Below are 13,951 nucleotides of genomic sequence, written 5' to 3'. Positions count from 1 at the left end.
GACAGATGTTTTCCAACTCCTTTGGTCTTTCAGAGTACCTGTCGATCAGGCTAGTGAGAGTCACATCTGTGTCCTCATCTTTCATTGCTTCAAGCATGGTGGAATTCTTGAGCAGACCAACTCGCTGGCAGGGGGGTGATGTGTTGACAAAAATCACATCCCTTGTGCATCGGGTCAAAGGCAGCTGCATCAGGAGGTAGACAGCTTCCTGGGCAGACACTTCGCAGTGGTTCAAAAACTTGTTCGCAATGTGTCTGACTTTTTGTTTGACACTCTGGTTGCCACGTTTTGCCTCATCATCAGCGTGTTTTAGAAGATCGCTCATGCCACGCTGGCTCTTGCTGATGTATGTCACAATATACATTCCACAGGCATACTCATCCAGGACAAATTGCACATCTGTGTTGGCCATCCACACCTGAGCGAGAATATCATTTCTGCTGTTCATGCGTGTCGCTGATGGTTCGCGTTGCAAAAAGATCTTGGTGCTGTCGAGGTCAGAACGAAGTGCAAGGATGTACTGATTCTCATCAATGCCGACTCGCGCCAGAAATTCTTCAAAAGAAATGTTTTCACCCAGTTTCAACTGGCCAAGTTCTCTTTTGATGGTTCTCAAGTTTTCTGTGATGCCAGAATTCTCTTTTGCTTCAGACTGAGTCAGTGGACGGAGCATCATAGTTTTTGACATAGGAGGGAGAGGAAAACCAAACCTGCACACGTGTTTTCCACCTTTCTTGCATGACTTGGAATGCTTGTGTTCATGCAGGCTCGAAACGTTCTTCAACTCACCCTCTTCATGCCTCTGACATGTCAAGTGTTTATCAAGAAATGCCACCACATCTTCGTCAGGGTCTGTATCAGCCTTCGGTGCATCTTCAACCCAGATCATACAGTGAATGTGAGGGGACCCCCGCTGCTGAAATTCTACTCTGAAAAAGTGGTCCGTCACTTTTCCAAGAGGCTGCAGATCACTCAGGATGACTTTTCTGAACAAGACCTGAACTCTGTAGTCAAAGTGACGAGCGCAAGTCACAGGATCTTTTTGTATAAGCTGCGACTTCTCCTGCCAGGTCAGGTTCTCAAGGTCATCATCAGTGGGGTCTACACTGTGCTCCATGCAGTAGAGGACACGGAGAAGATCAAGCCACCTTGTTTCAGCAGCAGAAAATGTAGCAAAGAAAGTTGGTCTACCAAGCTGCCTAATCATAGCAAAGAGATCCTTCTGTTTCGCTTGCCAGTACGGAGGAGAGGATCGCAGTGTTTTGAGGACACGATACCCTTGATCCTGGCGCAGAAGATCTTCAATGGCACCATCTTTCCTCAACTGCCCTGCAGTATGGCCTGTCTTTGCTCCTTTCACTTTCCGAAGTGCTGTTGTGGCTAAATCTCGAATCTGTAACATCTGTAGTTTCTTCAACTTGAAAAAGATGTTTGCAATGGAGTGGGCAGCACGCCGGTCAGCACTTCTTAGCTCAGCCTTGCAGATCTTACTGTAGGTGAGGGGCTTCATTCGATCACTGTTATCAACACGTCGTTGGCCGCAAAATATGGTTGGAAAGGATTTCTCCTCACAATCTTTGTCCATGAACAGACCAAGTGGATGTTTACCCTCACCTGGTGCTATGTTCAGTGCTGCCTGGCCATCGGTTGTAAAGTCGTTGGGGTGCAGAAGGGTGTCACGACATCCACCTCCCAGTTCTGCCTCTTGACTGGTTTCTACCCATTCTTTGTCTTCATCATCTTCCCCGGTGTCATCTTTGTCATTAGCAGGTATGTTTTCCTCCGGCCACTCCTGAAACAAATCTGCATACACTTCTTGCAGATTGCCATCTTGGTCTTGTTCTGGTTTGTTGTTGTCTTTCACTGTGCCAGAAGCTTGATCAGTTACCAAGTGCTCAGGGCCTTGCGGCAGTAGATCAGAACATTGCTTCACAGCATCACATTCACATTCAGGTTGTTTGCCTTCGTCACATGAGTGAGCATGGTTGGTCTTCTCACCTTGGATACAACTGTCATCATCTGCACTGTTGATTCTGAACTCTACCGACTCTGCTCCCTCCCACTCTGGTTTGAACCAAGAAGGATCCAGCTTAATGCCCTCTTCCCTGAACAGGACACTGTTCCCAATCAACCACTCTGCAGCAGCACAGATCTTCCCAGGGCTCACATTTTCAAAGTGGTAGGAGGACTTGTAGGGCAAGCGTCTCTTCAACTTCAAAGCAATTGTCTCTGTCTCTTCAAATCGCCTAGGTAATGAAGTCACCATAGCTGGCACATCCACAGGCACATTCACCACATTTTTTCGGATACCAAACTGATGGTCGCAGCCAGGCTCTCGCATCTGCATGAAGGGAATTCGTGGTGATATACACCGTTCCTCCAGGGTTGTGAGACCTTTGGGTGGAGGTGGAATAGCCGGGAATCCAAGACCATTTCTCACAGCTAAATTGGGCAGCACAGATTTCCTCAAACTGGAGAGACATGTGGAACATATCCACTCAGTGTCTTGGAAGCTTTTCGTTCCTAACAGAACCTGCTCTATAATGGAAGACTTAACACCCTTGTTCTGGAGAGATGCAGCAGAGGGAGCAACACTCACAGAGTGTTTGTAGAAGAGACCATTACAGCATGTACATATGAAAGAAGGTCCGTGACTAACATTGGACTGAAAGACCTCCTTGGTGTCATCGACCGTCAAGCAACCGCCTTTTGTGGTCAGTTTGTCTCTTGCTACTCGCACCTTAGCTTGATAAGCTTCTCTATGTCTGTATGAAGGACAACGCCTTCTCTTCACTTTCCTCAATCTGTCATTCTCCGATTCCTTTCGCCTATAGTTTCTATTCTGTCTTTGTTCTGCTTTCCTTTGCCTGTCTTTTAGGGCCTCTTTCTCTCTGTACTCTTCACTACTTCTCCTTGTTGCCATTCTCTGTCTAGTTCTACATGCTTCTTTCTGACTGTACTCTTTAGTGGCTCTCTGTTTGGCCATTCTCTGTCTAGTTCTACCTGCTTCTTTCTGACTGTACTCTTTAGTGGCTCTCTGTTTGGCCATTCTCTGTCTAGTTCTACCTGCTTCTTTCTGACTGTACTCTTTAGTGGCTCTCTGTTTGGCCATTCTCTGACTAGTTCTACCTACTTCTTTCTGACTGTACTCTAAAGTGGCTCTCTGTTTGGCCATTCTCTGTCTAGTTCTACCTGCTTCTTTCTGACTGTACTCTTTAGTGGCTCTCTGTTTGGCCATTCTCTGTCTAGTTCTACCTGCTTCTTTCTGACTGTACTCTTTAGTGGCTCTCTGTTTGGCCATTGTAAGTCTGTTTCTTTCTGCTTCTTTCTGACTGTACTCTTTAGTGGCTCTCTGTTTGGCCATTGTAAGTCTGTTTCTTTCTGCTTCTTTCTGGCTATACTTTTGGTTTTGGCGCAGTTTGCGCATTGTACTTCTGTGGTTCACAAGCTTTACGGTTTGAGTTGTACGAGATACGAGTGGCCTATCAGCACCTTCACACTCTGCTGCTGCAAGCACAGGTACATGAACTTTTTGATGTTGGCCTGATGGCACTGGTCCATCAGATGGAAGATGGACGTCAGTCACAATTTCATAATGGTTATTGTTGGGGTGGTTGATGAAAATGCACTGTGAACTCACATGGGTCTGTGGAGCAATCAGTCTTGGATCATGTGTGTGCCAGGCACTCTGCCCGACTACATTGCGATAAACACAGATTCTGGTGTTGAGCATGAAGGCAGCACTGTAAATCTCCACTTCTGTTGCCCACGTCCCGGAATTCCGCATGCCCGACCTGGTCAGATAGGACGCGGCTGTCAGCCCTTGTTGTTGCAGGAGAACATGCTCAATTCGATATGTGTATGCAGACTGTGTCATGAAATGGCAGACTGCAGCTCGAAGTTGGAGATGGTACTCTTCACACCCAGTCACTGCAAGGCTCAGGCAGCGGAAAAAACAATTACCATCTCCACCAACCCTTTTAAAATGTTTGGGTGCTCCAGCCGGAAGCAGCTGATCTGACGAAGGCAGTGCAAGCTTCAAAGGCAGTGCAAGCTTCAAAGGCAAAGTGAACTGGCGACATTTGTCTAACTGCCACTGGCAGTGTACAGGGTTGAATGTGATACCATGTTGCTCAATAGCTTTAACCTGAATATCCTGTGAATCTGAACAATTGTGTGACTGAAGGCGCTGGAATGATGACAACACCTTGCCACAAGAAGTACACTTGGAGCATTTATGTTTCAATAGCCTGACACGGGTACTGAACATTTTCTGGCAGTCTACACACTGCAGAACCGAATCCATTTTGAGGAGCAAATAACTTACTCAGTGACTGTGAAGTGTGGATTCAGTAATAATGAGCAATTGTCACCACAAAACAAAATCAGCAACAAATCTCTGACTCAAAGACCAGAAAAGAACTAATTATGCAAGCACAACAAAACTTAATTCAGAATCAAAAGAAAATGAATCAAAACTGCACACGCGCACTAATATGTACAGTGTACAAAATCCCTGGCAGCACTCCTAGGCCTTGAAACTACTTTCAGAACCGAGACAACAAATATTTAACGTTCCAAAATCGCAGACAAATCGGACATCACTCCTAGGCCTTGAAGCTACTTTCAGAACCGAGACGAAAAAATATTCCGAGTTCCAAAATCACAGACAAATCGGACAGCACTCCTAGGCCTGGAAACCAATTACTGAACCGAGAGGAAAAATATTTTAAGTTCCAAAATAGCAGACAAATCGGACAGAACTCCCAGGCCTGGAAACCCTTTCAGAACCGCGACAAAAAATATTCTAAGTTCCAAAATCGCAGAAAAATCGGACAGCACTCCTAGGCCCGCAGACCAATTGCAGAACCGAGACGAAAAAATATTCTGCGTTCCAAAATCACAGACAAATCGGACAGCGCTCCTAGGCCTAGAAACCAATTACAGAACCAAGAGGAAAAATATTCTAAGTACCAAAATCGCAGACAAATTGGACAGCGCTCCTTGGCCTGGAAACCACTTTCAGAACCGAGAGGAAAAATATTCTAAGTTCCAAAATCGCATAAAAATCGGACAGCACTCCTAGGCCTGAAAACCAATTACAGAACCGAAAGGAACAATATTATAAGTTCCAAAATCGCATAAAAATCGGACAGAACTCCTTATAGGCCTGGAAATCACTTTCAGAACCGCGACGAAAAATATTCTAAGTTCCAAAATCGCAGACAAATCGGACAGAACTCCTGGGCCTGGAAACTATTTGCAGAACCGAGACGAAAAATATTTTAATGATGTACGAAAAGTCAGAATATTAGTAATAGTATAAAGTTGGGTACTCGCCAAAGCTGTTCCTGCGTGAAAATCCTAAAGGATGCTGAAGATCAAACCGTCAAGCTCATGATTGTCCAGGTTGAAGAAATTGAAGAGGACAGCACTCCTAGAACAAAGAAAAATATTTTAAGTTCCAAAATCACAGACAAATCGGACAGCTCTCCTAGGCCTTGAAACCACTTGCAGAACCGCGACAAAAAATATTTTAAGTTCAAAAATCGCAGAAAATTCGGACAGCACTCCTAGGCCTGGAAACCACTTTCCGAACAGAGAGGAAACATATTTTAAGTACCAAAATCGCAGACAAATCGGACAGCGCTCCTTGGCCTGGAAACCACTTTCAGAACCGCGACAAAAAATATATTAAGTTCAAAAATTGCAGAAAATTCGGACAGCACTCCGGTGCCTGGAAACCACTTTCAGAACCGCGACAAAAAATATTTTAAGTTCAAAAATTGCAGAAAATTCGGACAGCACTCCTACTCCTAGAAATCACTTTCCGAACAGAGAGGAAAAATATTTTAAGTTCCAAAATCACAGACAAATCTGACAGCGCTCCTTGGCCTGGAAACCACTTTCAGAACCGCGACAAAAAATATTCTAAGTTCAAAAATTGCAGAAAATTCGGACAGCACTCCGGTGCCTGGAAACCACTTTCAGAACCGCGACAAAAAATATTCTAAGTTCCAAAATCGCAGAAAAATCGGACAGCACTCCTAGGCCTGAAAACCAATTACAGAACCGAGAGGAAAAATATTCTAAGGCAAAAAAAAAAAAAAAATAGGTCTGTTTACGGTAACATAGGGTGAAAAAAAAGGGTCGGTAGGTCGGCTTTTTTTTTTTTTTCCTTTTTTTTTCTCCCCTCTCTATGAGTATGATGTTTCACAGTTCATTTCTTCTCATCAATCCCTGTTTTTGCCCAACATAACTATAAACAGTACTTTGAGCTTACCTCCCTTCTGTCGTCTGCTGTTTGAGCGCAAACAGCTCTATTTTAGATGCGGGTTTTTTTGTGGTTTTTTTTCAGACGATCCAAAAAAAGGATTAGGGTCGGGTCTAAAAACTAGGGTCGGTCGGGTTACAGTAAACAGACATTTTTTTTTTTGGCCTTAGTATCAAAACCGCAGACAAATCTGACAGCGCTCCTTGGCCTGGAAACCACTTTCAGAACCGCGACAAAAAATATTCTAAGTACCAAAATCGCACACAAGTCTGACAAAACTCCTACGCCTGGAAACTATTTGCAGAACCGAGACGAAAAATATTTTAATGATGAATGAAAAGTCAGAATTATTAGTAATAGTATAAAGTTGGGTACTCACAAAGCTGTTCCTCGTGTGAAAATCCTTAAGTATGCTGAAGAACTGAAAATCCTAAAGTATGCTGAAGATCAAACCATCAAGCTCATGATTGTCCAGGTTGAAGAAATCGAAGAGGACAGCACTCCTAGAACAGAGAAGAACAATATTTTAAGTTCCAAAATCACAGACAAATCGGACAGCATGAAACGCCCAAATATGAAGCTTATGTGTTTGATTGCATGTGTGTGTGCTTGTTCAATCAACAAAACAACAACAAAGTCAGTACCTGAAACAGCGAAATGAATTCGATCGATACATAAATGTTATTTGTGTTTTTGACCAAAATATGACATTTTACACAGATCTCGACAGTCATTGTTCTCCGAGATTGCGATATTTGATCGATACATAAATGTTATTTGCGTTTTTGACCAAAATATGACATTTTACACAGATCGAGACAGTAATTGTTCTCCGAGACCGCGATAGTAATAATAAGCGGGGGTTCTGCAAATAATAATTTTGACAATGTGGCCTTCTTTACAACAAACGATGCTTCGAAACAATAGTAGGTATCAATAAAATCAAGTGTCACACATGTTTAGATGATTTTGACTAAAAATCAAATGCAGGCAGTATAACTATAAGTATTAAGTTGGCGTCACACGGACGATTCAATCGCAGATTAAATCATAGGCCTTTGACCCGTCACACGATACATGATTGGGGAACGATTAACTCCACGCGAGCGGTGCGGAAGTGACGTATCACAGTGAACACGGCAAACGCGCTGCGCGAGAGCAGACGCTAATAGTTTTGAATCAACGAAGAGACGCTGTCCGCCATTTTATCAAGTCACGGCTTCAAGGCCGCAACGATGCGTTCTGATTGGCTTTGCGCTATGACACTGTCTCAGGGACAGAACAAGTTCTATTGCTACAAGCTACGAGGGAATATCATATTTATTACAAAGTTGTAGCTTTGTCGTAGCTCTTTTCTAAGACTCTGTCGCCCGTGTGACCGTTTAAACTTAATCGCAGCGTGTGACTGCCCCATGAGGTAAATGAGCCAATAAAGTGCTAGTTCTCTCCGAAACAGCAAAAAAGTGGAATGTCAATCACATTGACCCTCACTGTTCTGTTCACCGTCAGGGCCTAGCATTGGAAAAAGTGAGTTCAGCTTACAAAGGCAGTGGTCTGGGGCAACACCCCTAGAATTTGAAAAGGTTTGTGATTTTGCACCTAAAATTAGCCCCCCCCCCCCCCCCTCCCCCAAGAAGATTAAGAAACTATTTGCATGATTAAATTATGCCTTCATCAACAAGCAAAACACAGACAGGAAAGAAGAAAACTGACAATCTTGTAGTTAAGTTGTAACTTTGTTTTTTTAAAAGTGCCTACCTTCCTCAAACAAACAGGGTACCGAACAAACACAATGTCACTCAATGTCAGCAATGCCACTCCTTGTCTTGAAGTTGTTGAAAGCTAACACTAGAGGAAGTGCGTGCTCAAAAGAGTTCTTTCGGCGTAAATGCGCCGAACGCAGTACAATGGTAGGCCCTAGGCCCTGCTTCGCTTAGCAGCTGGCCGCTAGCGACGTATCTATCACTGGTTTTGTGAGAACTGGTCACAATCCTGTCGAACCGCGATTCTGGAAGGGGAAGTTCTTAACCCTTAGCCTGGCTAAGGTGACTGATTCGGCGGCAGTCACGCGCTTGGCGCCGCATTGAACAGTAAGGTTATCGAAATTCACCATTCTGTATCTCCTGTATACGAGACAAACCACTAACAGGAACTCCACCTTCAGGGAATCACCCCCCCCCACACACACACACACACACTTTTCAAGTGTTTGACATGATAACAAATACCGTGTACTCACAAAAATTGAAGAGCGAAACTGAACTCGCCTGCGCCACGGCCATGCAAGGACGGAGAAAAAGGCTATCCCACAATTCCACAAAACGGTTTGACTAATCAATTGAGTTATAGTGCGGCGCGACGTAATGATACTGATTTGTTGTTCAAAATACACCATAACTCCCTTATCAATCACTTCTCTGACTTAAAAACTGGTCCAACATGAGAAAATATTGTGGAGATACTAACAACACAAATATTACGTGTAAATGCTTTGTTTTTGCGGTCGCTTTTAATTGTGCGGTTGGGAGCGATCGGGCACGGTCGTGCGGTAATTAGTCAGACTGGCACAGTCAAGAAGCTTTGCTGCCGTTCTTGAAATGCACATAAATATAACCAAGAACAAAGAAATTCAATCATTACAGGCACTTTAGATCTACTCACTTTAAATAGAGGTGTCTGCCGAGCACTGTGTATGACATCCGTGTGACACTAGATCTGTCTCAGTGTACTTACCGGGACTGCCAGATCGACACTGCACTTTCGGCGCCAGCTCTTCCTCGCGCAGACATTGGAAAAACGCTGTGCAGATCAAATTGTAGGAAATATCCCTTTGGTATCTTCTCAGTTTGAGTCTATTTTTATGGAGCTTAGAAAATGAACCCGGTGAAATCAAGTTGTCCTCCCCGAATCGACACACGACACAAACCAGGCAACTGCTTGTACCCCCCCATCTCCCGTTTTCTTTGGATACACACTTTATCTACATACGTGCCGACGAAATGTTGATCATTGCTTCAATACTTTGAAGCTGTTGCTTAGATAATAACACGGTAAAATTAGTATTTCGGTGTTCAGCCAGTCTTTCTTACAAACAGACACACACATACACACATCCACACACGCGCATGCACGCACACACACACACAGGCTCACACACACACACACACACACACACACACACAGTGACTCACACAGATCTCATACATACAAAACTCATACACACATAGACAGACGGACACACACACCTTTACAAACAAACACACAGTGACACACACAAACATACACACAAACTCATGCACACACACACACACACACACACCCACATACACATACACACCAGGGCCGGACCCAGGGGGGGGGGGGGGGGGGGTTCCAGGGGTTCCGGTACCCCACCCCTGGAAAAAGCATGTACCTTGCTTTGAGTGTTTTTGGTTTTTTTACTAGTTTTAGCACTAAAACAATGCTGCTCTTAACCCTCAAAACAAGGCCCAGAATGCACCAGATTTTAACCGTTTTTCAAACATTTTCCGGGGGAGCATGCCTAAGGAGGCGCGCGCTTGTGGCTTCGCCACTTCGCTGATTTGCCCCCCCCCCCCAAAAAAAAAAGGAGGAACCCCCCCCCCCCCCTTACAACTCATTTGGTCCGGCCCTGCACACACACACACTCTCTCTCAGTCTCTCGAGCTCTTTCTTACACACACACACACACACCGTCACACACACACACACACACACACACACACACACACACACACGAGTACACATACACAAACAGTAACAATAACACATGTGCACAAAATGAACACACACACACACACACCGCGCGAGAGAGAAAGACTACAGGGAGGCATGCCGTCATGATACATTAATTGACGTCAAACACTTTTGACCGTGACGTAATCTTCTTATGCGAGATTTATCCATAGTCTTGGATAACCACACACACATAGACTCGGAAATGTTAAAGTTTCTATCACACACACACGCACGCACGCACGCACACACACACGCACAAACGCACAGACAGACAAAGTTACGATCGCATAGGCTGCACTTCGTGAGCCAAAAACAAAGAAATAATCAAACAGGCAAACGCATTTTGTAGGACATCTCTCTCTCTCTCTCTCTCTCTCTCTCTCTCTCTCTCTCTCTCTCTCTCTGAATGAAATGTCTTGTTCGATTGTTATGTTGTTAAACATTGTGTACTAATGTTAACGGATGTGTAGCTGATCGGAGCAACTTATTCCCAAATGAAAGGTATAACTATGTCAATGTAATTTTGTAATTTTTTTAGTTCTCCTTATGTAATTCCTTAAATGCACATTGTGTTGCATTCTGTACAATGTGTTTCTGTATTTTATATGATTGAATTTATATGTGTAATGTGCGTCTGTCTTTATGTGTTGTATAAAGGACAGGTTGGAAGAATAGGCTTTGCCTAAAACCTTTATCCTTTTGTAATAAAGTTCTGAGTCTGAGTCTGAGTCTGAGTCTCTCTCTCTCTCTCTCTCTCTCTCTCTCTCTCTCTCTCCCTCCCCGAGCTTGCAATCAAATTTTGCTGCCCATTCGCTTTGCTAGATTTAGCTGAGACAAAATGAAAAGTTACGTCAAATCAAAGTCTGTGACGCATAATTTTGCTTTAGTTTCGTCCACATGAAACAAGACCTGTAACTTTATAGAGCGCCTCGCAGAGCATGATAGATTTTTTGTAAATAAAAAAATCACTTTGAAGAAAAGTTTTAATTCGATTTTTACTGAAGGTATGGCACACCCGGAGGAGAAGGTGGTCTGCGATGGGGGTAGGAATGAGTGGGGATGGGGGTTGGGGTAAGGAAGGGGCGGGGGGGGGGGGGGGGGGGGGCGGTGTTGAAGTAATGGATGGATAAGGGTGGGTAGTGTTGGGGGGGGGGGAGTGGATATAAACATTGTTAGGGGAGGCTAAAGAGTAGCTGCTTTATACATTCATACAGTTTGAAGTGGTTATCCTCAGGTCATTGGTTCGAATCCAGTCGCAGGTTAAATGTGTAATTGTGTCTTGTTCTTGCATAACTGACTTGCTGAGATTATGGGTTGCAGCGTTGGCAGCTTTGATTCCGTCTTGTTTACTAAAAGACAAAATTGTTTGGTTGAATGCAGAATGTGAAACTAAGATGTGGGGGAGAAGCAACATTTGCGGGAGGGGGTGAAGTATGTGTGTGTGTGTGTGTGTGTGTGTTTTGTGTGTGTGTATGTATACGTGTGTGTGTGTGTGTGTGTGTGTGAGTGTGTGTGTGTGTGTGTGTGTGTGTGTGTGAGTGTGTGTGTGTGTGTGTGTGTGTGAGTGTGTGTGTGTGTGTGTGTGTGTGTGTGTGTGTGTGTGAGTGTGTGTGTGTGTGTGTGTGTGTGTGTGTGTGTGAGTGTGTGTGTGTGTGTGTGTGTGTGTGTGTGAGTGTGTGTGTGTGTGTGTGTGTGTGTGTGTGAGTGTGTGTGTGTGTGTGTGTGTGTGTGTGTGTGTGTGTGTGTGTGTGAGTGTGTGTGTGTGTGTGTGTGTGTGTGAGTGTGTGTGTGTGTGTGTGTGTGTGTGTGTGTGTGTGTGTGTGTGTGTGTGTGTGTGTGTGTGTGTGATTGCGAGTAATGCCGGAGTTTTAGTATTGAGACCAGCAGACACAAGTTGATTGTGATTTTTATGTTTAAATGTTTTTACTCCTTCTCACTCCAGCTCCTGTGATATCTCTGACGATAAGATGAGGGCCCCAAAGGGGGGGTATCATCACGATCACGGGAAGGGAAATTTTCGCTTTCACGATCACAGTTACCTTGATTTTTGTTTTCACGATCACGAACACCAGTGGCAAATCACGGTCACGGTAAAAGTTGCATGTACAGAAAGCACGTGTCAAAGTAAACACAACCACACAGTAATTCGCTCCTCTGGATCTATTGTTTATTCAACACAAAGTGACAACTGTTGCACTTTTTTTATAATTATTTTTTGAATTCTCTTTCATACACACATAGAAATACATATCATGATTTGTAATCAGTAACAAGAATGTTGTTTTCATTGGGTTTTCTCTCTCTCTCTCTCTCTCTCTCTCTCTCTCTCTCTCTCTCTCTCTCTCTCTCTCTCTCTCTCTCTCTCTCTCTCTCTCTACACTCATACACATTCAACCCCCACACCCTCACTCACACACATGAATATATACTTGCACAATTTCACATTTCCAGAGCTAAATCTTGTAAACCCATTTTCTCAAAAACTATTGGGTGGATTGAAATTAAAGTACATGTATGTGTGATGGGTTTTTTATTTGTAACTTTGCCGTACAATTTGAGGTACACCATCGCCTGGTTCCATGGCCTTGAATAAAAAACAGGAATGCTACAGGCCAAAAACGGTTTTACCTGAAAGAAGCGCGCAGTACCAGTAGCGAAGCCACAAGCCTGAGCCTGCGAAGCAGGCGAGCCAACTAGGGGGGTCCGGGGGCATGCCCCCCCGGAACTTTTTTCAAAAAACGGTTAAAATCTGTGCAATCTGGTGCATTCTGGGCATCATTTTAGGGGTTGTAATAGTGTTGTGATCTTGTTAAAAATCCCATTTTAGCCTCCCCCCACCACCATTCAACACACCTCCAAACTGGTGAAAACAACACTACTGTGCGCTGGCTTCATTGAGACCGGCGCCCGGTCGCTTTGCGCGATATTCACACGGATCGTTTTTGCGGAAATTTTTCAACTTCACCGGAAAAAATTTGACTTTACCGGATTTTGAAAACGGCTTTATCGGATTTCCGGCAATTACCGGAAAAGTAGCATGCCTGACAAAATCCCCAACGAAAATGACTTTGATCGTCTTTGACATGAGGATCAAGTGACCCAAACTGGCGCGTCTCCCCGCCATTGTTTCTGAATTTAACCCATTGTTGATATTAAAGTTTACAGGCGCTAAAATAAATCCAAGCTTAATGCAAAGAAGCGACAATTAGAATCTATGCCAAGCGTGTCCACGTTGCTGGGATGAAAAACACATTTCTAGTTTCGGTTTTGGCTAAACGCAGACTCGATCTCGAGCCAGTCGAGGTCACACTGAGCGAGTGACAGCCGGACGTGGCAATGTCGACAATGTCAATGATCTCACTCAAACTCAAAGATCTTGAACAAATTTCAAGATCTTTGCCTACATTCAGAACAGTCATAGAGCAACATAGATCAACATACCTTGGTATTTCGTCTTCAGAAAGACCGACCCGTAGCCTGACCTTTCCACCAAGGAAGGCATTCTCGCCGCCTGCTTTGGTCTGGCTTGAATCCACAAAATATAACAGAAGTTCGATGACAGTACCGCTGCACGCCATTTTTGATCTTCGAATTCGAATTTCACTCAAAACTTTTGCACGAAGCCCTTCCATTGGATGAAGTTTGGTAGACTCTTGCAATTTGCCTTCTGATTGGATCTCTTTTTGTCAGTGTGTAATTGGTTCTTTTAAAGGGAAGCAATCGCTCTCAAAATCATATTTCTGAATGTGTTGTTGCTTCCCTTTCAATCGGGGTTGGCTCCTTACCGAATAGACTAGAGGATCATAGAGTGTAATACAGCTGTGAAAAAATGTACGTTGAAAATAAAATGCTTTGCAATAATGCCCATCACGATCACGAAAACAAATGACGATCACGATCACGAGACTTGATTTTTTTGTC

The sequence above is a fragment of the Littorina saxatilis genome, linkage group LG16 (assembly GCF_037325665.1).
Source record: "Littorina saxatilis isolate snail1 linkage group LG16, US_GU_Lsax_2.0, whole genome shotgun sequence".
Lineage (NCBI taxonomy): Eukaryota > Metazoa > Mollusca > Gastropoda > Littorinimorpha > Littorinidae > Littorina > Littorina saxatilis.
Note: the sequence above shows the minus strand (reverse complement) of the source record.